This window comes from Pleurodeles waltl, chromosome 6, assembly GCF_031143425.1.
Source record: "Pleurodeles waltl isolate 20211129_DDA chromosome 6, aPleWal1.hap1.20221129, whole genome shotgun sequence".
NCBI lineage: Eukaryota > Metazoa > Chordata > Amphibia > Caudata > Salamandridae > Pleurodeles > Pleurodeles waltl.
In genome coordinates this window covers 50,163,718-50,190,254 of record NC_090445.1, presented here as the reverse complement: position 1 = coordinate 50,190,254, position 26,537 = coordinate 50,163,718, and the positions used below count along the sequence as shown (strand labels likewise).

At 49.3% G+C, this 26,537-nt stretch overlaps 1 protein-coding gene across 1 annotated transcript in view; it reads left to right on the top strand.

Annotated features, from left to right (window-relative positions):
- Positions 1-21,067, top strand: part of INVS (inversin) — a 34,760-nt gene extending 13,693 nt beyond the window's left edge. Inside the window, exon 2 of the mRNA XM_069237255.1 lies at positions 20,581-21,067. The gene's annotated coding sequence lies outside the window, so the exon portion shown is untranslated. The remainder of the gene's footprint in view (positions 1-20,580) is intronic.
- The last annotated feature ends 5,470 nt before the right edge of the window (positions 21,068-26,537 follow it).

The window sequence follows — 26,537 nt, the reverse complement described above, 5'->3', positions numbered from 1 at the left end:
CCGAACTCCAGTGCAGGAGCGACCCCCAGGCGACCCTCTGCCTAGCCCAGGTGGTGGATACCCGAGGAGCACCCCCTGTGCCTACCTGCATCGTTGAAGAGACCCCCGGGTCTCCCCATTGATCCCTATCAGAAACCCGACGCCTGTTTGCATTCTGCACCCGGCGGCCCCTGTGCCGCTGAGGGTGTACTTTCTGTGCCTGCTTGTGTCCCCCCCGGTGCCCTACAAACCCCCCCTGGTCTGCCCTCCAAGGACACGGGTACTTACCTGCTGGCAGACTGGAACCGGGGCACCCCTGGTTCCATTGAAGCCTATGTGTTTTGGGCACCTCTTTGACCTCTGCACCTGACCGGCCATGAGCTGCTGGTGTGGTAACTTTGGGGTTGCCTTGAACCCCCAACGGTGGGCTACCTTGGACCCAACTTTGAACCCTGTAAGTGTTTTACTTACCTGTGAACTTAACATTTACTTACCTCCCCCAGGAAATGTTGATTTTTGCACTGTGTACACTTTTAAAATAGCTTATTGTCATTTTTGTCAAAACTGTACATGCTATTGTGATTATTCAAAGTTCCTAGAATACCTGAGTGAAATACCTTTCATTTGAAGTATTAGTTGTAAATCCTGAACCTGTGGTTCTTAAAATAAACTAAGAAAATATATTTTTCTATATAAAAACCTATTGGCCTGGAGTAAGTCTTTGAGTGTGTGTTCCTCATTTATTGCCTATGTGTGTACAACAACTGCTTAACACTACCCTCTGATAAGCCTACTGCTCGACCAAACTACCACAAAATAGAGCTTTAGAATTATCTCTTTTTGCCACTATCTTACCTCTAAGGGGAACCCTTGGACTCTGTGCACACTGTTTCTTACTTTGAAATAGTATATACAGAGCCAACTTCCTACAACCATTTTCACCAATTCTGATTGGCACACTGGAACACCTTTATAATTCCCTAGAATATGGTACCTAGGTACCCAGGGTATTGGGGTTCCAGGAGATCCCTATGGGCTGCAGCATTTCTTTTGCCACTCATAGGGAGCTCAGACAATTCTTACACAGGACTGCCACTGCAGCCTGAGTGAAATAACGTCCACGTTATTTCACAGCCATTTTACACTGCACTTAAGTAACTTATAAGTCACCTATATGTCTAACCCTCACTTAGTGATGGTTAGGTGTAAAGTTATTAAGTGTGAGGGCACCCTGGCACTAGCCAAGGTGCCCCACATTGTTCAGGGCAATGTCCCCAGACTTTGTGAGTGCGGGGACACCATTACACGCGTGCACTACATATAGGTTAATACCTATATGTGGCTTCACAATGGTAACTCCGAACATGGCCATGTAACATGTCTAAAATTATGGAATTGTCCCCCCCAAGCCAAATCTGGTATTGGGGTGCCAATCCCATGCAGCCTTTGTTCTGCCTTCCTGGGACTGGGCTGCCAAACTAGCTCTCTGGGGTTTTCTCTGAAGCTACCACGGCTGCCAACCCTCAGACAGGTTTCTGCCCTCCTGGGGTCTGGGCAGTCCAGTCCCAGGAAGGCAGAACAAAGGATTTTCTCTGAGAGAGGGTGTTACACCCTCTCCCTTTGGAAATAAGTGTTAGGGGCTGGGAAGGAGTAGCCTCCCCCAGCCTCTGGAAATGCTTTGAAGGGCACAGATGGTGCCCTCCTTGCATAAGCCAGTCTATACCGGTTCAGGGATCACCCAGCCCCTGCTCTGGTGCGAAACTGGACAAAGGAAAGGGGAGTGACCACTCCCCTGTCCATCACCACCCCAGGGGTGGTGCCCAGAGCTACTCCAGTGTGCCCCAGACCTCTGCCATCTTGAATGCAGAGGTGTGAGGGCACAATGGAGACCTCTGATTGGCCAGTGCCAGCAGGTGATGTCAGAGACCCGTCCTGATAGGCTCTTACCTGGTTAGGTAGCCAATCCTCCTCTGAGGGCTATATAGGGTCTCTCCTGTGGGTTCTCTTCAGATAACGAATGCAAGAGCTCACCAGATTTCCCCTGCATCTCCCTCTTCGACTTCTGCCAATGATCGACCCCTGACTGCTCCAGGACGCCTGCAAAACTGCAACAAAGTAGCAAGACGACTACCAGCAACATTGTAGCGCCTAATCCTGCCGGATTTCTCGACTGTTTCGTGGTGGTGCATGCTCTGAGGGCTACCTGCCTTCACCCTGCACTGGAAGCCAAGAAGAAATCTCCCGTGGGTCGACGGAATCTTCCCCCTGCTAACGCAGGCACCAAACTTCTGCATCACTGGTCCTCTGGGTCCCCTCTCATATTGACGAGCGTGGTCCCTGGAACACAGGAGCTGGATCCAAGTGACCCCGACAGTCCAGTGGTCCTTCTGTCCAAATTTGGTGGAGGTAAGTCCTTGCCTCCCCACACCAGACAGTAATCCTGTGTACTGCGTGATCTGCAGCTGCTAGGGCTTCTGTGCACTTTTGCAAGGATTCCTTCGTGCAGATACAGCCCAGGTCCCCAGCACTCCGTCCTGCATTGCTCAACTCGCTGAGTTGACCACCGACTTCATGGGACCCTCTTTTGTTGTGTTGAGACGACCGCAGTGCTCAGATTTCTTGAGCGCCTGTTCAAGTGCTTTTGCGGGTGCTGCCTGCTTCTGCGTGGGCTCTCTCTGTTGCTGAGCGCCCCCTCTGTCTCCTCCTCCAAGGGGCGACCTCCTGGTCCTTCCTGGGCCCGGGCAGCATCCATTATCTTGAACCGCGACTCTTGCAGCTAGCAAGGCTTTTTTGTGGTCTTTCTGGGTAGAAACAACTCTGCATCCTCCAGCACGCCGTGGGACATCTTCTGACCAAAGGAGAAGTTCCTGGCACCTTCCATTGTTGCAGAATCTTCGGCTTTTTCCACCCGGAGGCAGCCCTTTTGCACCTTCATCTGGGGTTTAGTGGGCTCCTGCTCCCCCTGGACACTTGAGTGACTCTTGGACTTGATCCCCTTCCTTCGCAGGTCCTCAGGTCCAGGAATCCGTCTTCAGTGCTTTGCAGTCAGTTGTTGCCTTTGCAGAATCCCCTATTTCGACTTTACTGTCTTTCTGGGGTAGTAGGGTAACTTTACTCCTACTTTTCAGGGTCTTGGGGTGGGGTATCTTGGACACCCTTAGTGTTTTCTTACACTCCCAGCGACCCTCTACACACTACACTAGGCCTGGGGTCCATTCATGGTTCGCATTCCACTTTTGGAGTATATGGTTTGTGTTGCCCCTAGGCCTATTGTCTCCTATTGCATCCTATTGTATTCTACAGTGTTTGCACTACTTTTCTAACTGTTTACTTACCTGATTTTGGTTTGTGTGTATATGTTGTGTATTTTACTTACCTCCTAATGAGAAACTTTTGGCATATTGTCACTAAAATAAAGTACCTTTATTTTTAGCAACTCTGAGTATTGTGTTTCTTATGATATAGTGCTATATGATATAAGTGGTATAGTCGGAGCTTTGCATGTCTACTAGTTCATCTTAAGCTGCTCTGCTATAGCTACCTCTATCAGCCTAAGCTGCTAGAACACTACTAATAAGGGATAACTGGACCTGGCACACGGTGTAAGTACCATCAGGTACCCATTATAAGCCACGCCAGCCTCCTACAGACATCCCATCTCCTTTTCTCCATGGCCTTTATGTCTTGTTCAATTTCTCAACAAGTCAATTGGTCTGTGGATGGTATGGTGATTTTTTAAGTCATCCCACACTCATTCCACATGTGTTTAGGTAAGCTGACATGAAGTTTGTGCCCCTGTCAGAAATCAACTCATTAGGAAACCCCACTCTGGTAAAAAAAATAGCAATCAGGGCCTTGGCTACAGCAGGAGCTGTAGTAGACCTAAGGGAAACTGCTAGAGGGTATCTGGTACCATGATCCACTGCTACCAGTATGTACTGATTCCCTGAGGCTGTGGGTGGCTCAAGTGGACCTACAATGTCCACACCAACCCTTTCAAAGGGAACCCCCACTACAGGAAGTGGAATAAGGCAGCTTTTGGGTGGCCACCTGCCTTACCACTGGCTTAGCAGGTGACACAGGAGTTACAAAACTCATTCACCTTCTGGGACATATTGGGCCAATAGAAGTGGTTGACAAGCCTACTCCATGTTTTTGTTTGTCCCAGATGCCAAGCTAGGGGGATATCATGGGTCAAAGTTAGGATAAACTTCCTAAACTGCTGAGGCACTACCACTCTCTTGGCTGCACCAGGTTTGGGGTCTCTGTCCTCAGTGTAAAGAAGCCACTGTCATCTCCTGTAGGAAAGTACCATCTTGCCTGGCATGTTACCTCCATATTTCACTGTATATATGTTGTTTTAGTTGTATGTGTCACTGGGACCCTGCCAGCCAGGGCCCCAGTGCTCATAAGTGTGCCCTGTATGTGTTACCTGTGTTATGACTAACTGTCTCACTGAGGCTCTGCTAATCAGAACCTCAGTGGTTATGCTCTCTCATTTCTTTCCAAATTGTCACTAACAGGCTAGTGACCAATTTTACCAATATACATTGGCATACTGGAACACCCTTATAATTCCCTAGTATATGGTACTGAGGTACCCAGGGTATTGGGGTTCCAGGAGATCCCTATGGGCTGCAGCATTTCTTTTGCCACCCATAGGGAGCTCTGACAATTCTTACACAGGCCTGCCACTGCAGCCTGAGTGAAATAACGTCCATGTTATTTCACAGCCATTTTACACTGCACTTAAGTAACTTATAAGTCACCTATATGTCTAACCTTTACCTGGTAAAGGTTGGGTGCTAAGTTACTTAGTGTGTGGGCACCCTGGCACTAGCCAAGGTGCCCCCACATTGTTCAGGGCCAATTCCCCAGACTTTGTGAGTGCGGGGACACCATTACATGCGTGCACTACATATAGGTCACTACCTATGTGTAGCTTCACAATGGTAACTCCGAATATGGCCATGTAACATGTCTAAGATCATGGAATTGCCCCACCAATGCCATCCTGGTATTGGGGAGACAATCCCATGATTCCCCGGGTCTCTAGCACAGACCCGGGTACGGCCAAACTGCCTTTCCCGGGGTTTCACTGCAGCTGCTGCTGCTGCCAACCCCTCAGACAAGTTTCTGCCCTCCTGGGGTCCAGCCAGGCTTGGCCCAGGAAGGCAGAACAAAGGACTTCCTCAGAGAGAGGGTGTTACACCCTCTCCCTTTGGAATAAGGTGTCAGGGCTGGGGAGGAGTAGCCTCCCCCAGCCTCTGGAAATGCTTTGATGGGCACAGATGGTGCCCATCTCTGCATAAGCCAGTCTACACCGGTTCAGGGATCGCCCAGCGCTGCTCTGGCGCGAAACTGGACAAAGGAAAGGGGAGTAACCACTCCCCTGACCTGCACCTCCCCTGGGAGGTGCCCAGAGCTCCTCCAGTGTGCTCCAGACCTCTGCCATCTTGGAAACAGAGGTGCTGCTGGCACACTGGACTGCTCTGAGTGGCCAGGGCCAGCAGGTGACGTCAGAGACTCCTTCTGATAGGCTCCTTCAGGTGCTGCTAGCCTATCCTCTCTCCTAAGTAGCCAAACCTCCTTTTCTGGCTATTTAGGGTCTCTGCTTTGGGGAATTCTTTAGATAACGAATGCAAGAGCTCATCAGAGTTCCTCTGCATCTCTCTCTTCACCTTCTGCCAAGGAATCGACTGCTGACTGCGCTGGAAGCCTGCAAAACTACAACAAAGTAGCAACAAAGACTACTGCGACACTGTAACGCTGATCCAGCCGCCTTCTCGACTGTTTTCCTGGTGGTGCATGCTGTGGGGGTAATCTGCCTCCTCTCTGCACTAGAAGCTCCGAAGAAATCTCCTGTGGGTCGACGGAATCTTCCCCCTGCAACCGCAGGCACCAAAAAACTGCATCACCGGTCCTCTGGGTCTCCTCTCAGCACGACAAGCGAGGTCCCTTGAACTCAGCAACTCTGTCCAAGTGACTCCCACAGTCCAGTGACTCTTCAGTCCAAGTTTGGTGGAGGTAAGTCCTTGCCTCCCCACGCTAGGCTGCATTGCTGGGAACCGCGTGTTTTGCAGCTACTCCGGTTCCTGTGCACTCGCCGAGGATTTTCTTTGTGTACAGCCAAGCCTGAGTCCACGGCACTCTAACCTGCATTGCACGACCTCCTGATTTGTCCCCCGGCGGCGTGGGACTCTCTTGTGCAACTTCGGGTGAGCACAGTTTCACTCCACTTCGTAGTGCCTGTTCCGGCACTTCTGCGGGTGCTGCCTGCTTCTGAGAGGGCTCCTTGTCTTGCTGGGCATCCCCTCTGTCCCCTTACGCAATTGGCGACATCCTGGTCCCTCCTGGGCCACAGCAGCATCCAAAAACCCTAACCGCGACCCTTGCAGCTAGCAAGGCTTGTTTGCGGTCTTTCTGCGGGAAAACACTTCTGCACGACTCTTCATGACGTGGGACATCCATCCTCCAAAGGGGAAGTTTCTAGCCCTTGCCGTTCGTGCAGAATCCTCAGCTTCTACCATCCGGTGGCAGCTTCTTTGCATCCACAGCTGGCATTTCCTGGGCAACTGCCCACTCCCGACTTGATCGTGACTTTTGGACTTGGTCCCCTTGTTCCACAGGTACTCTCGTCTGGAAATCCATCGTTGTTGCATTGCTAGTGTTGGTCTTTCCTGCAGAATTCCCGTATCACGACTTCTGTGCTCTTTTGGGAACTTAGGTGCACTTTGCACCCACTTTTCAGGGTCTTGGGGTGGGCTATTTTTCTAACCCTCACTGTTTTCTTACAGTCCCAGCGACCCTCTACAAGGTCACATAGGTTTGGGGTCCATTCGTGGTTCGCATTCCACTTCTAGAGTATATGGTCTGTGTTGCCCCTATCCCTATGTGCCCCCATTACATTCTATTGTGACTATACATTGTTTGCACTGTTTTCTATTGCTATTACTGCATATTTTGGTATTGTGTACATATATCTTGTGTATATTTGCTATCCTCATACTGAGGGTACTCACTGAGATACTTTGGCATATTGTCATAAAAATAAAGTACCTTTATTTTTAGTATATCTGTGTATTGTGTTTTCTTATGATATTGTGCATATGACACTAGTGGTACTGTAGGAGCTTCACTCGTCTCCTAGTTCAGCCTAAGCTGCTCTGCTAAGCTACCTTTTCTATCAGCCTAAGCTGCTAGACACCCCTCTACACTAATAAGGGATACCTGGGCCTGGTGCAAGGTGTAAGTACCCCTTGGTACTCACTACAAGCCAGTCCAGTCTCCTACATCTCCCTTTTCCTGTGCAGCTGCTTACTGCCTCAGGCCTTTAAGAGTGGGACAAGTCTTTTGTCTCTGGCACAGCTGTTCCCTTGTGGGTCCCCCTGGGCCCAAGTGCTCTACCTGGTAAGGATCCAGCTCCATGGACTCAGTTCCCTCAGGGGATAAGAAATCTTCCTGAGAGGAGAGGTCTTGTTTCTTGTGCTGCTCAGACGCTGGTTCCCCAGTCTTCTTGCCTTTTCTCCTGAAAGGTTGGGCCATTATTCCAGGCTCCAGCACTTCTTTTTCACTCTTTGCTCTTGTTTTTACACATAGCAGTTCAGGGATTCCCATCATGACTGCATGGGGTTTGAGCTCTACCTCAGTCCGACCTGAGGACTTCAGATCATTCCCTAGCAGGAATTACACTGGGATTGCAGTAGAGACCACTACCTGTTTCAGGCCAGTAACCGCTCCCCATTCTAAAGTCACCATAGCCATGGGATGAACTTTAGTTACGTTGTCAGCATTGGTGACTGGATAAGTTTGTCCAGCCAAATAGTGTCCTGGGGAGAACAGTTTCTCTGTCACATGTATCCCTCAGGGCTTCTACCTTTGTCCCATTAGTTAAGAGGTGCTGCCTGAATTTGTGCATGTTAGGGGCCAGACAGCAAGTGTGGCTACATCCACCCCACCCTCAGAGACCAAAGTAGCTTCAGTGTGGACCCTGATTTGCTCTGGGCACACTGTTGATCCCACCTGGAGATTGGCTATACCAGAACTAACTGGAACAGTGCTAGGGGGATTCTTCTTGGGACAGGCCAAGTCTCCAGATGGGTGTCCATGCTGTTTACAGCTGTGACACCAGGCCTTCTTGGGATCACAGTTTTTACCCTTGTACCCTCTTGTGGACTGTGAAGAGGTTTGGGCCCACCCTCCTGTGAAGGTTTTTGGGGCCCTTGTGAAGACTCTTTGCTTTTGTCCTTAGGTGTCTCACAAAAACTCCCTAAGGGAAGGGTGGTGAGACACCTAAGGACCCCCAGTCGAAGTCTTGGTCACCCTTGTCTTGACCCAATGGTCTGCCTTCTTTCCCAGTTCTTGTGGACAAATTGGACCTAGGTCTACCAGATATTGATGCAACTTGCCATTGAAGCAGTTACTTAAAATGTGTTCTTTCATAAACAAATTATAATGCCCATCATAGTCGTGCAGCCCACTGCCGGTTATCCAACCATCTAGTATTTTCGCGGAGTAGTCTACAAAATCAACCCAGGACTGGCTTGAGGTTTTTTGAGCCCCCCTGAACCTAATTCTATACTCCTCAGTGGTGAATCCAAAGCCTTCAATCAGGGTAGCCTTCATGTGGTCATAGGATTCAGCATATGCACCAGTTAGCGTGAGGAGTCTATCCCTACACTTACCAGTAAACAGTTCCTAAAGGAGCGCTCCCCAATGAGATCTGGTTAGTTTTCTGGTTGCACAGGCTCTCTCAAAAGCTGTGAACCATTTGGTGATATCATCACCTTCTGCATATTTAGAGACAATCCCTTTGGGGATTTTTAGGACATCAGAATGCTCTCTGGCTCTATTTAAGTTGCTGCCACCAATAATGGGTGCTAAACCCATTTCTGCTCTCTCCCTCTCTATAGCTAGGAGCTGTTGCTCCAAAGCTAATCTTTTGGCCATCTTTGCTAAAAGGAGGTCCTCTTCATTGAGGCTACTCTCAATGTTCCCAGAGGAACTGGACTCCCCTGTGGAAGATTCAGGTCCAGTGAACACTATCCTTGGAGATAGGGGCCTTGAGGCCCTGATCTCCCTAGTTAGGTGAAGAGGGGGAAGTTCATTCTCCTCAGCTTTAACATCTTACCTGTCTGAGGGGAGGTCTTCTTCCTCATCAGGGTGGTTCCTTGTATATTCTGCCATGAGCTCAAGAGCTTGACCTTGGCTTGCAGAGGGACCTTAACTCTCCCATCCCTAGATGGAGGTAAGGGTGAGGTTGAGTTCCATAACCATTTCCTCTGAGCTTCTCATTATGTTACTAAAGTTGGGATTACTTTTAGGAACTAAAAACTACTTCTAGTTACTAACCCCTAACTCAAAATAACTTTTAAATCTAAAAGGAAATGCCAAAGGGGACTTAACAAAGGCCTTAGAAGGACATAAAAAAAATTAGAAAACATTTGGCAAATTCAAAAATCAGTTTCTAAAGGCAATGTTGGAATTTAGGGCCATATTTATACTTTTTGACGCAAAACTGCGCTAACGCAGTTTTGCGTCAAAAAAATTAGCGCCGGCTAACGCCATTCTGAAGTGCCATGCGGGCGCCGTATTTAATCAATGACGTTAGCCGGCGTTAGCCGCCGGCGCTGCCTGGTGTGCGTGGAAAAAAACAACGTACACCAGGCAGCGCCGGCGTAGGGGGATATGGAGCTTGGGCGCCAAAAAACGGGGCAAGTCAGGCTGAGGCAAATTTTTCGCCTCAACCCGATTTGCGCCATTTTTTTCGACTCCCAACCCCCATAGAAATGACTCCTGTCTTAGCAAAGACAGGAGTCATGCCCCCTTGCCCAATGGCCATGCCCAGGGGACTTCTGTCCCCTGGGCATGGTCATTGGGCATAGTGGCATGTAGGGGGGCACAAATCAGGCCCCCCTATGCCACAAAAAAAAAAAAAAATAATACTTACCGGAACTTACCTCAATGTCCCTGGGATGGGTCCCTCCAGCCTTGGGTGTCCTCCTGGGGTGGGCGAGGGTGACAGGGGGTGTCCCTGGGGGCATGGGAGGGCACCTCTGGGCTCCTTCCGAGCCCACAGGTCCCTTAACGCCTGCCTTGTCCAGGCGCTAAAAAACGGTGCAAAAGCGGCCGTACGTCATTTTTTTTGACCCGCTCACTCCCGGGCGTGAATTTTGCCCGGGAGTGTAAATACGGCACACATGCCTCGGAGTCAATTTTTTAGACGGGAACGCCTACCTTGCATATCATTAACACAAAGTAGGTGTCCACGCTAAAAAATGACGCAAACTCTATGGACTTTGGCGCTAGACGCGTCTAACGCCAAAGTATAAATATGGAGTTAGTTTTGCGTCGCAATTGCGTCAAAAAAAACGACGCAATTCCGGCGCAAACAGAGTATAAATATGCCCCTTAGTTGTTTGATCATGTATTTGCTAAGTAGTCCAGCAAATGCAAAGTCGTAGACCCCATTGCTGATCCACCAGTGTAGGAAGCTGGCTTTATATATACTATATAAAAATGAGATATAGTGTGCACAGTGTCCAGGGGTTCCCCAGAGGCTTAATAGAGGCTAAAGTAGATAATACTAATGCTCTCTTTTGTGGTAGTGTGCTCGAGTAGTTAGGCTTATCAGAGGGTAGTGCAAAGGATTTTTGTACACACACAGACAATAAAGGAAGCGCACACTCAGTGACTAACTCCAGACCAATGGTTTTTATATAGCAGAAATAACTTTTGTTAATTTATTTCTAGAATCGCAAGGTTCAAGTTGCAGGTAAGTACATGATATGACAACATATGTATCAGTAGCACTTTGGTTAGAATTGGCAAATTATACAGTTTTTGAATAAATGGCAATAATCTGTTTTAAAAGTTGACACTGACATTTTCAGAAACTGTTCCTAGGGGGAAGAAAAGTTAATACGGTTTGAAAGTAAGTACAGGACTTACAGTTCTAGTCTCCAGGGTTAGGATGTCCACAGGTTGGGGTTCAAGTTAACCCCAAACACCCTCCACCAGCAACACGGGGCCGGCCGGGTGCAGAGGTCAAAGATGAGGCAAATTTAACATGGGCTCCTACGGAGACTGGGGGCTCTCGGAATCAGGCCTGCTTGCAGGTAAGTACCCGCATCTTCGGAGGGCAGACCTGGGGGGTTTAGAGAAACACCAGGGAGGGCCACAGGTGAGCACCAAACACACATCATCAGCGGTGCGGGGGTGGCCGGGTGCAGGGTGCAAACACAGCATTGGGCTCCCAATGCTTTCCTATAGGGGGACCCTCAGGGGTCACAAAGATGCTGCAGGTGAAGTCCAGGGGGTCGGTACCGGGAAACCAAAGGCTGGACAAGGAGGGGAGCCACCTGATGGACGCTGCTGCACCGAAGGTTGGATTCCCCAAGGCCAGGGGGCTGCGGGAGCAGGGGTACCTATTAGCATAGAGAATATTCCGGTTGTGTCACGGGTATGGGGGTCCTCCGGATTCAGGCTACAGGTGTCGTTGTGGTGGACTGGAAAGGTCAACCCAGGGTGGGCATTTGCTCAGAATTGCCTGGGAACCAGCTTTAGTCGGTTGGGCCACCTGGACTCCGGCCGTGGGTGTCGGGTGCAGAGTGGTCAGGACTCGCGGATCCAGGGGGGTTCTGGAGTCCTTAGGTAGAGTTTCTTCTTGGACAGAGACGCTGTCCACATGAGTTCTTGGTCCTCTATGATGCAGGCAGTCCTCTGAAGGCTTCTCAGAGGTCGCTGGACCTGCAGGATGCATCGCTTTCTTTTGCAGGGCTTTTGAAGCTGGAGACAGGCCGGTAGGGCTGGGGACAAGTCAGTTTTCGTCCTCCGTCTTCTCTGCTTGGGTTTCAGCTTAGCAGTCCTTCTTCTTTCTTCTTGTGACGTCACTAGGAATGTGACGAGCGTGGTTCAGGAGAGCCCTTAAATCCTTGATTTAGGGGCGCTACAGGAGTCATGGGCAGTAGCCAAAGGCTACTGTCTCTGAGGGTGGCTACACCCTTCCTGTGTCCACTCCCTTTGGGGAGGGAGACACAAACCTAACCCTATTGGTCCCTGTCCTCCAAACTAAGATGGAGGATTTTGCAAGGAGGGGGTCAGCTCAGCTTTGGACACCTCAGAGGTGGTCCCAGCTGAGGTGGTCACTCCTTGTTTCTCCTAAGTTTTCCCCCAATCTTGCCACCAGAAGTGGGGCTTTGTCCAGGGGGCGGGCATCGCCCACTAGCTGGATTTCCCTGGGGCACTATAACAGGAGGTCTGAGTCTTTGAGGCTTACGCCAGGTGTTACAGTTCCTGCAGGGGAGAGGTGTGAAGCAGCTTCACCCAGTGTAAGCTTTGTTTCTGGCAACCGAGACCACCATGTGGTCAGAAACTTGTCTTTTAGTGGCAGGCTGGCACAGACCATTCAGTCCTGCACTAAAGGATTGGGTAAAATACAGGGGCATCTCTAAGATGCCCTCTGTGTGCATGTTCAATAAATCCAACACTGGCATCAGTGTGGGTTTATTGTGATGAGAAGTTTGATACCAAGCTTCCCAGTATTCGGTGAAGCCATTATGGAGCTATGGAGTTCGTAATGACAAACTCCAAGACCATATACTCAATATGGCCACACTGCACATACAATGTCTAACAATGGACTTGCAGCTGTGCCCTCACCTGTGGTATAGTGCATCCTGCCTTAGGTTTGTAAGGCCTGCTAGAGGGGTGATTTACCGATGCCACATGCAATGGTTGTGGGTATGGCACCCTGAGAGGGGTGCCATGTCGACTTTGTCTTTTTCTCCCCACCAGCACACACAAGCTGCAATGGCAGTGTGCATGTGCTTAATGAGGGGTTCCCCAGGGTGGCATAATACATGTTGCATCCCTTTGGGACCTTCAACGGCCACAGGGACCTTGGTACCATGGGTACCTCTTACAGTGGACTTAACTGTGTGCCGGGGTGTGCCAATTGTGGAAACAATGGTACAGTTTTTGGGAAAGAACACTGGTGCTGGGGCCTGGTGAGTAGGATCCCAGCACACTCTCAGTCAAAGTTGGCATCAATATCAGGCAATAAGTGTTGGGGGGGTAACCATGCCAACAAGGGCACTTTCCTACACCCAGCTCAAAGGTTTCTGCAGAGAATTCAAGTGTTCTTTTAAAGGCCTTACTAAGAAGGAGGAGCTGCAAAAGGCGCTGAGGGCCTGGCTTGCAGCCAGGGAGGCAGCTTTGCAGTCAGAGGAGGGCAGTGTTGTGGATGGCAAGGAGGATATGCATCTGGAGTTGTTGGACATCCCAGAACTGCATGTGGGGCCAGGGGCCAGCATCAATGGAGAGAGGGACCCCTCTAAAGCAGGCAGCAGTGTTTCCTCCAGAGGTCTGTCCCCAGAGGGCAGATGAGAAGCCAGGAGGCTCAAGTTGGAGCTGGCAAAGTTCAAAACGAAAAATGGCCGGGTGAAAGCTATGGAGGAAAAAGAGATTGACCTTTAACTAAAGAAAAATTATTTTAGCTCATGAGCTGAGCATGAAGAAGCTGGACCTGAAAGCCCAGAAGGCTAAGTCCAGCTCTGATGGTGGCAGCATATCTTCAGTGTCCTTTGACAGGAGACTTTATATACACCCAAGAGTCTGATAGCTGACTACAAAGTGGGGGAGGACATAAATTACTGGTTTGTTGCCTGTGTAATTGCTTTAAAAATGCACAAGATCCCTAAGGAGGATTGGGGGGGCAGTTTATGGAAGCAGTTTCCAACTGAGGATAAGGACACCTTACTAACCCTGAAGGGGGATGAGCAAATGAGGTATTCAGCCATGAAGGAGGCCCTTACCTGGAAATATAGGTTGACCCCTTAGATGTGTAGGCTGAAATTTAGGGAGAGTGTGAAGCTTCTTCTTCAGACTTGGGTAGATTGTGCTGACTCTTCCTGCAAGGCACTGGATAGTTGGGTGAAGGGCAGTAATGTGACAGACTATCAGGGTCTGTACAATTTGGTTGCACAAGAGCACATGTTTAGTCGTTGTTTTACAGAGCTGGGCCGGCACTTGATTGATAGTAAGCTCTCTGACCCCAGGGAAGCTTGCTAAGGAGGCAGACCGCTGGGTTCACAGGAAAGTTTCTGGGAGAGAGCCAGCCGAAGGTGGGCAGGGTTCCCAGCAGAAGAAGAGGGGGGACAAGAATAAAAGTAAGGAGTTCTCTAAAGGGCCCTAAACTAGTTCCCCGGTCAGGTTTACTAACCCCCTACTGAAAAGAATAAAAGGTTGCCTTCATGTTAGACTGCCAGGAAGGTACCCCTAAAGTGTTTTGACTGTATTCAGGAAGGACACTTCCAAGGGGCTCCTGCATGTCATAAGTGGACACAGCCCCCACTGGTGGGCAGTCTTGGGGGATGGCAAATGTAGAGCTTGGGGAGAAATTGGCCCCAGCTAGTAGTGGGGAGACAGGCAAGATTATCCTAGTGTCCATAGGTGACAGTGAAATGGTACAGAGAACCCTCATGCCTCATAATACTAAGAAGTATATGCAGTGGGTTACCATTAGTAGGCATAGGGTGAAGGCTCTGAGAGACACAGGAGCCAGCATGACCGGTGTCATCTGGTGTCTTCGGAGCAGGTAGTCCCTAATATGGCCCACCAATTTGTAGCTGTAGACAATTGTGAGAGTCAATGTTTGGTGGCTCAGGTTCCCTTTAAATGGTGGGCAGTGGGACGCGGGTTTCCTGAGGGCAGCTGTGAGTCCATCCATACCTGTAGACTGTCTGCTGGGCAATGACCTGGAGCATACAGCCTGGAAGGAGGTGGAGCTCAGGTCACACTTGGAGATGTTAGGGTTATCTGAATGGGTGTGCCTGACCACACGGTCAATGGCAGCACGTGAGGGTGGTCAGAAGGACCTAGAGCCGAAAGAGTGGCCCAGGTGTCTGCCAAGAAGAGGAAGGGAAAGGGGCGCGAGAAACCCGCTCCTGAAATTCCCATGGTCTGGGATGAGGCTGACCTTGAGGGAGACACCCTGGAACCTACAGGGGAAGATGTGGCTGAACTGGGGAAGCTGCCTGAGCTGACCAATCGGCAGCAGGAAGGAGGTACCGCCAGAGAGGAGTTCTGCGCAGTTTAGAAGGAGTGCCCTACTCTGGTGGTGCCCTACTATGGTGGCAGGAGGCCCAGGCAGCTGGTGAAGCCTCTGGCAAGCACCTGATCTATTGGGGAATGGCCGTCTGTAGATCTATTGGGAGAATGGTCTCCTGTATAGTGAGCCTAAGGCTCATGGGACAGCCCGTGTGCTGGTGGTACCCCAGTGCTTCAGAGCTTTCCTCTGGGTCTGGTTTATAATGTGCCACTGGCAGGTAATTTGTGGCAGGACAACACCTTTGACTGGCTTGTCATCCACTTTTATTGCCCTCAAATGAGGAAGACCTCAGATACGTTCTGCAGGTCTTGGTTTATCTGCCAGGCAAGTGGCAAGGCAGGGGCAATGCAAGGCCCCCCTAAAACCCTTTCCTGTCACGAGCACCCCTTTTGAGCGGGTGGGCATTGACATTGTGGGGCCTCTGGATCCCAAGACATTCATGGGCAAGAGGTTTGTCCTAGTCTTGGTGGACCATGCTACCCGGTACCCGGAGGCTATCCCTCTGAGGACAGTGACTGTGCCAGCCGTGGCCACGGCACCAATGGAAATCTTTACCCAATTAGGTTTTCTCCAATGAGGTGGTTTCCGACCCTGGTACCAACTTCATGTCCATATAAATGAAACCCCTTTGTGGAGGGCCTGTGGGGTAACTTACAAGTTTTCCACACCTTAGCACCCCCAAACCAATGGGCTGTTTGAGAGATTCAACCATACCCTGAAAGGCATGATAATGGGTCTACACGAACCCATGAGGTGTAAGTGGAATGTCCTCCTACCATATCTGCTATTTTCCTACAGGGAAGTACCACAGAAGGGGGTTGGCTTCAGCCCTTTTGAACTTCTATGTGGGCACCCTGTGAGAGGTCCTCTCAGTTTGGTGAAGGAGGGCTGGGAACAAGCTCCCAGGAAGTCTCCCCAGGCTGTATTTAGCTATATACTGGCCTTCCGCAACCAGACAGCCCGCTTCCGGAAACTTGCCCAGGAGAATCTAGAAGCTAGCCAGGAGGACATGAAACGTTGGTACGACCAGAATACCACTCTGATTGAGTTTCAGCCTGGTCAAAAGATGTGGGTGATAACGCAAGTGGAGCCCCGTGCTCTGCATGACCGCTGGTCTGGCCCATTTGAGGTGAAGGAGGGCAAGAGTGATGTCACCTACCTGGTGGACATGCAGACTCTTAGGAACCCTTTCGGGCCGTGCATGTGAACCGCCTCAAGCCACACTTTGAGGAGTCTGAGTTGCCCATGCTGTTGGCCACTGATGATGAAAGAGGAGAGTGAACCCATCCCCAACCTTCTAGCTTCCAAAGAGCAGGATGGGTCAGTAGAGGGTGTGAGCCTCTCCCCCACTCTGACCCTAGATCAGAAGAGAGATTTTCACGAGTTGCTGGGACATTTTGCATCTCTGTTTCTCTCTCACCCCAGGGGTCACCCATTGGTGCACCCATGATATAGGCACTGGGGACAGCCTACCTGTCAAGTACATAACTTACAGTTTGTCAGACGGAGTGAGAGCTTGCATCAAGGAGGAGGTTGCCAAGATGCAGAGCTTGGGGTTATTGAGCACTCCAACAGACCTTGGTCCATTCCAGTGGCTCTGGTCCCCAAGGCTGCCCCACCCAGTGTCACACCCGAACTCCAGTTCTGTGTAGACTACCGGGGGCTCAATGCAGTTACAAACACTGACGCACACCCCATCCCATGAGCTCATTGATTGACTTTGAGCTGCCAAGCTCCTCAGCACATTTGATTTAATGTCTGGGTACTGGCAGGTTGCCTCTACTAAGGGGGCAAAAGAGAGGTCAGCGTTCTCAACACCAGAAGGGCACTACCAGTTCCGTGTCATGCCTTTTGGGTTGAAGAATGCCCCTGCCACCTTCCAGAGGTTGGTAGGCCCTGGCTGGGTTGGAGAACTTCAGTGCTGCATACCTTGGCGACATTACAATCTTAAGCTCCAGTTAGGAGGACCATTTGTACCACCTCCAGGAAGTGCTGTGGACCCTGCAGAGTGCAGGCTTCACTATCAAGGCCAGTAAGGCCCAGATAAGGCAGGGCTCTGTGGTCTACTTGGGACACTAAGTAGGGGGTGGCAAGGTGCAGCCCTTGCAACCAAAGATTGACACCATTCTGGCTTGGGAACCCCACCAAGACCCAGACTGAAGTGAGAGCGTTTTTAGGCCTCACTGGCTATTACAGGAGGTTTGTCAAGGAATATGGTACCATTGTTGCCCCGTTGACAGAGACGACTTACAAAAAGCATTCTGCATCAGGTGATCTGCCAGAGGCTTGCCAGATCGCTTTTGACTCCCTGAAGAAGGCCATGTGCACGGCACCCATGCTCAAGGCCCCTGACTTATCTCAAGAATTCGTGGTGCAGGCTGATGCCTCAAAGCAGGGAGTGGAAGTCGTGCTTCCACAGCTAAACGAAGATGGCCTGGATCAACCTGCAGCCTTCATTAATAGGAGGTTACTTCCCAGGGAACAGAGGTAGAGCGCAATAGAAAGGGAAACTTTTGCTGTGATATGAGCACTGAAGAAGCTAAGACCCTACTTGTTTGGGACTCACTTCCAGGTTCAGACAGACCACAGGCCCTTCAAATGGCTGAGGCAGATGAAGGGTGCGAACCCTAAACTGTTGAGGTGGTCCATCTCCCTACAAAGAATGGGCTTTATGGTGGTACACCATTCTGGAACAGAACATGCCAACGCTGAGGGTTTTTCCAGGTTTTTCTGCCTTAGTGAATCGAACTCCCAAGGGGCTGGGTAGCTGTCCTCACTTTCTGCTGGGGGAGAAGGGGCATGTGTTACACCTGGCATCTTTTGCGTGGTTTCCCCTGACTATTTTCTTTCTGACCTCCTGTTTTGACTGTGTGCTGAACTTCGTTTTTGCTGGCTTTAGGACGCTGTGCACTTTTTCACTGCCGACCAGTTCTAGAATGCATGTGCTCTGTGTCTAAAATATGGTAACACTGGCTTCTCCATGACTGGCATATTTGATTTACTGATAAGTCTCCAGTAAAGTGCACTAGATGTGCCCAGGGCCTGTAAATCAAATGCTGCTAGTGGGGTACAGCACTGATTGTGCCACCCGCTACCATAACCTTTCAAAGATGTCTCAGGCCTGCCATTGCAGACCCTTTGTGTGCAGTTTAAACTGCCATTTCAATCTGGCAAGTGTACCCACTTGCCAGACCCAAGCCTTTCTTTCTATTACATTTAAGTCACCCCAAAGGTAGGTCCTAGTTAGCCTCAAGGGCAGGGTGCAGTGTATTTAAAGTCTTGGACATGTACTTTTACGTTTAACATGCCCAGATAGAAAACAACTCTTAAATGTGTTTTTTACTATTGCAAGTACATCCTTTAAGTGTAATTTCCAATTGGAAAAAGATAGAAATATGGAGTGTGTGGTGACTCTGGACTTGCAATTTAAAAATACATCTTGTGGTGAAGGTGGTTTTAAAATTGCAGGTCTGATAATGCCACTTTAAGAAAGTTGGTATTTTCTTACTTTAACCATTCTGTGCCTTAGCCTGTCTCTGAATACACGTCTGGGTTTAGGTGACAGCTACACTTGTGCATTCTCTCCAGACAGACAGAAACAGGAAGGGCTAAGTGTGACAGGAGATACATCTGCATTCGTCCTGGGCAGGGAGAGGGAAAGACAGTTCACACTTACATCTGAATAGGCTGTGTCCTGCCCCCACACAAAGGGCTGATTAACCCCTGCTGCTAGTCTGGAGCCAGGGCTGGGTGGAAAGGAATCCTTTTGCACTTCAGAGATTCTTTTGAAGTTAGCCCTGCGTCAAAGGCCTTTTCGGGCATAAGTACTGGGACACTGAGACCATATACTCAGAACACTTCTGGACTGAGGACATTCTACCAGAAAGGACTGCTGTGCTGGCAGGAGGGGCTGCCACTTTGCTGTTTGCTTTGCTGTGTTGGCCTGCTGCTTCTTGCCTGGGAGTGAGAGAACTGGACTGAACTCTCTACATCCTGCAAACTAAAATGTCTCCAATGGCCTGGCTGAGCTTGCGTCCGGTTTCTGAAGCCTCAGGGATATCAACGACTCATCTGCATCTTGGTACTAGCACCTGGGCTCCTCTGCTGTGAGTCCTGCTCTGCCAAGTGGTGCCAAATCTAGTCCTGGGCCCTTGGGGGCGAGTGTGGTGCTGTAACACAAGAACTGATGGAACCACCTGACGTACAATGTAAGCCCGGCCGCACCGAAGCAGCACCAACGCATCGGAACCAGTAATCTTCACTTCTGGACATCGACGCATCAATGACATTGCTGACCAGGAAACAATGCATTGCCTGCTAGCGCAACGCATCCCCTCCTTTGGTTAAACACACTGTTGCTGAGTATTGATGCAACAAAGGTACTTGTCAGCGGGTCTGCGTGACTACTGTACCCAGCCCGTGCTCTATCATGGTCGGACTGAACTTTTGGATTTGCCCCGATTCAGCGTGACCAGATAGCACTGGTTGGAACTATTGTCTTCCAAGCACTGCATGTTGATTAATCATTGAAAATTCATAACATGACTTGTGAATGTTGTTTTTTTGTTTTGTTTTGGTCTTGTTTGACTCAGATAAATATTGCCATTTTTCTAAACTAGTGTGGAGTCATTTTGTGGTGTTTTCACTGTTTTACTGTGTATGTGTACAAATACTTTACACATTGCCTCTTTAGTTTAGTCTGACTGCTCTGTGCCAAGCTACCAGAGGGTAAGCTTTAAATGTGTATCTTACGTGCCCTGACTAGGATTGTGGTCCCTACTTGAACAGAGTGTAAACTTCTGCCAACTAGAGATCCAATTTCTAACAGCAACCATTTTTGGGATTACGTTCTCTTTTAAAAGAAAGTATGTTTTACCCAATGGACTTTTGTACAGAGTATTTAAGAGCCTGTTACCATGGGTTATGTGAGATCTATAAAGCATACTCTTTTCCGTTAGTCTTTTAATGTTGATGGCTGTCATGTCACAGTGCTTTGCGACCTGTGTGTGTTAAAGACGGGTGCTAGAAAGCATAAAGTTGTGTTTTTAATTGGGATGATAGCATCACTAGATGTTTGTGCCTTGATATAGCTCAATGTGGAGTGTGTACTTTATGGTAAATATTTACTTGTTTTTAGGTCTGGCTTGACAGCACAACTGTCTGATGGCGATTTTTGTTTCCCTTGTCTTCTAAAATGTACATACAGTTATGGTGGGTTTTAGAAACGTGAACATCTCTCAATTTATGCTATTGGCTTTTAGGTGTATCAATCCATCTCCAAAGGAGTGCTTCCATTGCAATACAAGAGGGACTATTTTGCCTGTGAAAGAGCAATCAGTTATCACACTTTATTACAGTCAATCTTTTTTGTCCCACATTCATTCTAAACACAAAGCAATCGTTTATGTTTTAACTGCAACTTGCTTTCTTTTTTTAAACATTTTTCATGACTGAAGTGTGATCAATGTCTTGTTGGCTTTTCATGTTTTCAGATTAGGGTGGCCTGACCCCAGGATGGCAGCCTGAAGTTTCATGAGAAAAACAACAGCTGCGATATTGCAAGACTTTTTGGGCTATGTTGGGGTCATATTGCTCCGATTTCAAACAGATTCAACAATGAATGCTTCTGTGCTTGCTTAATGTTTTTCAATTTTCTGGAATACAATTTTTTCAATATCAAGAGCTGCTGGTAATTGGTGCAGAGCGGGGTGGAGGAGGGCCACTCGTACACTCACACCCATGCATTCACACGTGGACACATTCACCCACCATTCACAAGCACATACATACGCACACCCATTCACAGCACTTAACTCACAAATACACACACATTGATACATACTCACATGCATGCATACACCAAAAATAAAAAAAACACTTACTGAATTAGCTAACCTTGTTATAAGTCAGCCAATCAGAGGAGGCAGCAGTACCTTACTTGTCATAGAGTGGAATAGGGTCAGTGAGAGCGCTGACCCACTGCTGACCCCACCCTACTCTGGGATTAGCCTCACTGATGGACCCTGGACACTTCAGGGCTTAAACCTGAAGTGTCCAGGTCCAAGGCTATCAGTGATTGACAACTCCCCCCCCCCCCCTCCCCTTCACCCCCCCCCCAAAAAAAAAACAATGAGGAGAGGATTACCGAGCGATTTGCCAGGTTGAGGAGGACACGCCCACAGGGCTGTGTCATTTTTAACCTGGCAAAGTTGGCCTCTGTCAGCCAGGCGTCTACACATTTAGTGCAAGTACAGTGCCTGGCTGCCTGACCTGAACAAGAATAGAGTTTGTATGGCTGACCTTTGCAGAGTCAAACAGACACTGTTCACGCCTGGGGTAAAAGGCGGGGGACGCCCCCCCTGGTGACTGGCTTCCTCTGTTCAATACATTATGCTTTCTGATGGGTGTGTACTGAAAGAGACCAGGCAGTCTTCTGTATTTAAAATGCATTCTCATTTCAGCATGGTCTCAGATGCCTTGCCTTGTGATGCGCGGCACTTGTCCTTCACACTGCTGCCATCTTCAGGATGTGAACAGCACAGACTGAGCGCGCTTCCAGGCAACGTGGGTTTTACGCATCAGCCTCCCCAGGTCTGACCGATGACCGCGGTTTCCTCACCTCCAGAGCTGATGGCTGCCGGAAGCGCTGTGTTGTGTGCTTTGCTGTGTTACAGCTGGCTTCCTGGCAGCGCTCTGTGCTCCTGGCCTGCATGAGTCTGGGTTACCTCAGGAGGACTTTCGTACTCTTGGATGCATCTACAGGAAGTTTTTCACGGAATCCTCTTTAATGTTTGTGATCTGCGTTTTAATTTTCATTTAAAAGCATTAACAGCCAGTTTAGGAATATCTATGTAAAACAAACGCGAATAAAGCCAGTAGGTCTGACTTTAAAGTGGTAACCGGTTGCTGACTCAGCCATGCATAAATGCTGTTTGCATGATCGGAGACATTAAAGCACGAAACCTATTGGTTTTGCCAATGCTTTTTTTTGTATTGCGTGTATGAGTGGCGTTATTGCTATTTTAAGGCGCGTTAAGTAACGGCTTGGCCGCTTTACTGGTACTCCCTTGTCATCCGCTCTGTGGTGGCGGAAAAGCTTTGATATGAGAAATGCACTCCAGCACGTGTATGTGTTCCCAGAGTACCTACCAGGCCACATTCTTACAAAACACTGATTTAATAAACTGATCGCAGCATTCCGTGCGACCCATCGTCTGAGACCCCGATCCAGATAGAGCCGGTAATGCCCTTTCGAGGGGACAAACTCCTGCTTTGGTTGCATTAGAGCGGGAGTCCGGACTCCAATTACAACGTGAGAGCGAATCACTGGGGCAAATTGTAAATTGTCCTCATAGCGCTCACTGTCGGTGACCAGGCTCTGAAGCGCTTTGACGACGCCACATGCATTGTTTACTCGCCCCAGAACACGCACTCCTGGTGCATTATTTCTTATTACAAGGTGTGAAACTAATCGGGAGCAGATTGCCACCCCCCTTAATTTTCTCACTCCACAAAACGCAGATTTGCAGCAGCGCCCACATGTTGGTGCCCCGTCGTGATCAGGTCCGATGCCCCCTCCCCGCCCCTCGTGTAATTCCTAGCACTTACCCAGCCACCCCAGCACGTACAGAATGACTGCACCCACCCCGCATGCAACCCTCGTTTCCATGGCTAATTAGCTTCTCTGCAATTAAGCAGCAAGCTCGATTTGATATTAATTAACCGAGTGTGAAGGTGGCGCAGTAGTGCACCAATAAATAAGACAAAAAAAAATGCCACCCTGCTCGCTCCTGGTTTGTAATTAAGCAGGACAAGCGAGTAATTGGGCATGAGTTATTAAGTGGAAGAAAAATGGCAGCTTGTGCGGTGGGTCTTTCCTTCCACGTGTCTCCATCTTTAAAGGGGACGTGAGTCCGTGGCCTGAGCGCCCACATGGCACTATTGTGGGTACCTGACTGTGACACCGTGCTGTGCGCGCGATGGCGGCATTAAACACCCGGAGACATTATGCTGCTAATAGCTATTTATTAACGTCAATAGAATCATCCTCCAGCTTTCCCGCCTATACACTCCTATTTATAACATTCCCCCCCCCCCTCCATCTTGGTGCGACCATCTCGCACCTCCGGCAAGGGGGGTTTCCTTCACCCACCACTTCCGTTTCTAACCTATTGGTGCTGGCCGGTTCCGGCCACAACATTACATCCCTCCCCCAACGGGGAAGAGAGCAATAAACAAAATGTGAAATGAACATAAACGTGAGATGCTGCCACTGTCTGCGTGGCTCGTGAATGAAAATAAATGTTTCTTTTTCCTTTGGAGGTTCCCCTACTAAGGTCAGTCACATGCATAGTCTGCGTATCGCCAAGAGGGGCCTGGGTTATGTCTCAACATGTATCTCCCTTCTCTCCACCGGTCCGACAACTGAATCCTTTCCGCACTCTGGTTGGGTGCCATCGCTCCCGCGAGCTGGTTCTGCAGTTGTTCTGCTCCCGGGTGAGTTGTGAGGTGTTCTGAGGTGTTTTCCGGTCCTCCGCTTGTAGGTTCCAGGCATGCAGGTTCCACATCTGAGTCTGCTCTTTCGTCTGTGTTGCTCTCGTCATTTCCGCTGGGTGTCGTTTGGGGTAAGCATTTGAAGAGTGCCGCGTTGCGGGTTACTGTCTCTGGCCCTCGTCGGGCTGTTACCATGGTGCCCTTCACGGCAGTTACAGTCCATGGCCATATTTCTGTGATAGACTTGAACACTTTGTGGATGTCTGCGCCACCAATGTGTAGAAGTAGGGGTCTGCGCCTCTCTGGTTTGACGTCTAGGGCTTCAAAGTATGTTTCGAGGTGTTCTACCCAGACTTTCCATCTCACGGCTTGGGTGGGGGGTGCACCTGTGATGGTGAAAGGTTCCAGTGGTGGTATGCCAGCCATTGTAAAGAGCGACTGGTTGTGATGAGGTGGCGAGCGCTTGCAGGAGGGTACAGTACGTGTTTGATTTAACGTGTTCGCGCTTATTATTGGCTCCTTTTTTTTGTTTTTGTTTACTGTGTCTCCCTTCCTGTGCTTGCGTTGTTTAATGAGGAGAAACAACGAGGGAGGAGGACTTGCAACACAGTATGGCTTGTGCTTAATGCTAGTTCCTTGTATGCAGCCTATGCGAGTTGTTTGTGGCCATAAGGAGAAAAATGCTTACTGTGGTATTTCTTTCTCTCTTTCTTCCTCTTTTTTTTTTCTTCCAGGTTACAGGTGCTGGAGCTTGTCTGAGGAGCACAGGGTTGTAACTTGCACGACGCCGCGTGCACGTTCAGGCAAGGAGCGTAGTTCTCTGAAGATGCAGGGTGTGTCGGGGGGCCTGCTGTGAGAGCTCACCGGAGCCACGATGTCCGTCAGGCGTCAGCTGAGGGCCTGCGCAGGTGTTATTTCACACACGCGCACAGCCCTCCTGGGGTGGGGCAGCTTTTCTCGTTGTGGCCGCTGTGTGTTTGCCGGCACAGCCCTCCTGGGGCGGGGCAGCTTTTCCCCGTGCGGCCGCTGTATGCTGGTTTCAGCAGTGCCGGCTGGGTAGACCCTGGCGGCGTCAGAGGTCAGACTGGTCGGGCGGCACTGAGGCCGGCTGGCGTGGGCATCAGTTGATGTAGTCCGTGACGGCTCTGCAGGTAAACTGGTCAGACTTCCTTATCTTACCGCGTCGGACAGACCGGTGTTGTCGCATGGTGTGCGGTGGGTGGCGCCACTACCGGAATCTGTAGGCCCACTCTCGTCGCCAAATGTGACACCATGCTGTGCGCGTGATGGCGGCAGTAAACACCCGGAGACAGTATGCTGCTGATAACTATTTATTAACGTCAATAGAATCATCCTCCAGCTTTCCCGCCTATACACTCCTATTTGTAACATTCCCCCGTCATCTTGGTGCGACCATCTCGCACCTCCGGCAAGGGGGGTTTCCTTCACCCACCACTTCCGTTTCTAACCTATTGGTGCTGGCCGGTTCCGGCCACAACATTACACTGACCGCCGCACCACGTCACGTGCGTGCTTCCAGCCAACAGCACGTGGCAGGTTGAGAAGATAGTTCTGTCACACGTCACATAATTTATTCTACAGCGTAGAGCTTCTTCTGAAATAACCCAGTAAGAAAAGTGATATTAACATTCTAGTTATAGGTTTGCAGATATTCTCTCTTGTTTGTTCTTTAAGACCACTTCTGATTAATTTCCACCTTTTCTAACATGATTCTAGAAATATCTGAATTATTGCGATTAAAAGCTTCAGAGGGAAGTTCTGCAAACAGTAACACGTTGGTACTTAAGGGCATACACATATTTGGTGGTTAGGACGTAGTTTCTATAGAAAAATAGTTTTTTTGTTTTGCTAATAACTTTAGCTCCGTTTGATGAATCTTCATGAAATTTCCCCCAGAAATACGCCACTCATTTCAGCTGCTGTCTAGGAAGTTTCAGGGTGATCCAATGAGTGGGGGATGAGAAAATGGGAAAGGGGGGGTCTCCAAAACACTTTTCAATGCATTTTCCATAGGGATTTTGAATGGGAATAGCGCCCGAATCACTGGATGGAATTATACCAAATTGGCAGAAAGGTAGTTCTTGGTCCAGAAAGCGCCCTTTTTTAGGGTCGAGCCTGCGTCACATGCGCTTGCGCATGCGTTTTGCTAGCAAGATACTTTAGGAATTAATAAGGGCTCGGAGCCCCGTCCACGTGACATCAGTGTCTTTCATTGGTTCGTGGGCTTGCCTGTTAGAATCTGCTTGATTTCATTAGCGGAAGGCATGCAAACGTCATGCCTTTTCCGGTGGTTAGCCCTCCTCGAGCGCATTGATCAAGTACAGAAAACATGCGAGGCTCGCTGTTTTCCATTCGGTTTGTGGACTACTTTTTCTCTATTTTCGCAACGCGATCTCGCTTGGCAGAAGTCGAGCGCTTTGCATAATATCGACCCTGTTACACAGTTAATTGCACTTTTTCCGGTTATGTACGTGGTTTATGTCGCAAGAAAAGTCCGGTTAGGAGTTTACAATGCTATTAGCTCTAACACGAGCAAACGCAAGACCCGTTGCATTGCAAATGCTTGTTGTTATTTGGCGTAATCACCTCACCATGCACTGCTAATTACCTCACAAATTACAGCACTCATGACACCTTTGATAACATCATTGATAATATCAAACTGCATGGTGGGGGCGCAAGTTACAGTTACCTTAGGGCTCGCGTCATAGTCACTTGTGATAACTCTAACTATAACAGGTGAATTTCTATACTTTTGTATGTTTAAAATGTGATCCTATATATTCTTAGTCTTTGGCTGGCAGAAATTTCCAGAACCTGGTTGTCCGAACAATGAAAGAAGTACCGTCAATGCATAGTTTTTTGAAGACCGGGACATACAGAAGGGGCTCCAGTTGTCACTGGAGGGTCCTCTTTTGAGTGTATTGGCAAGATG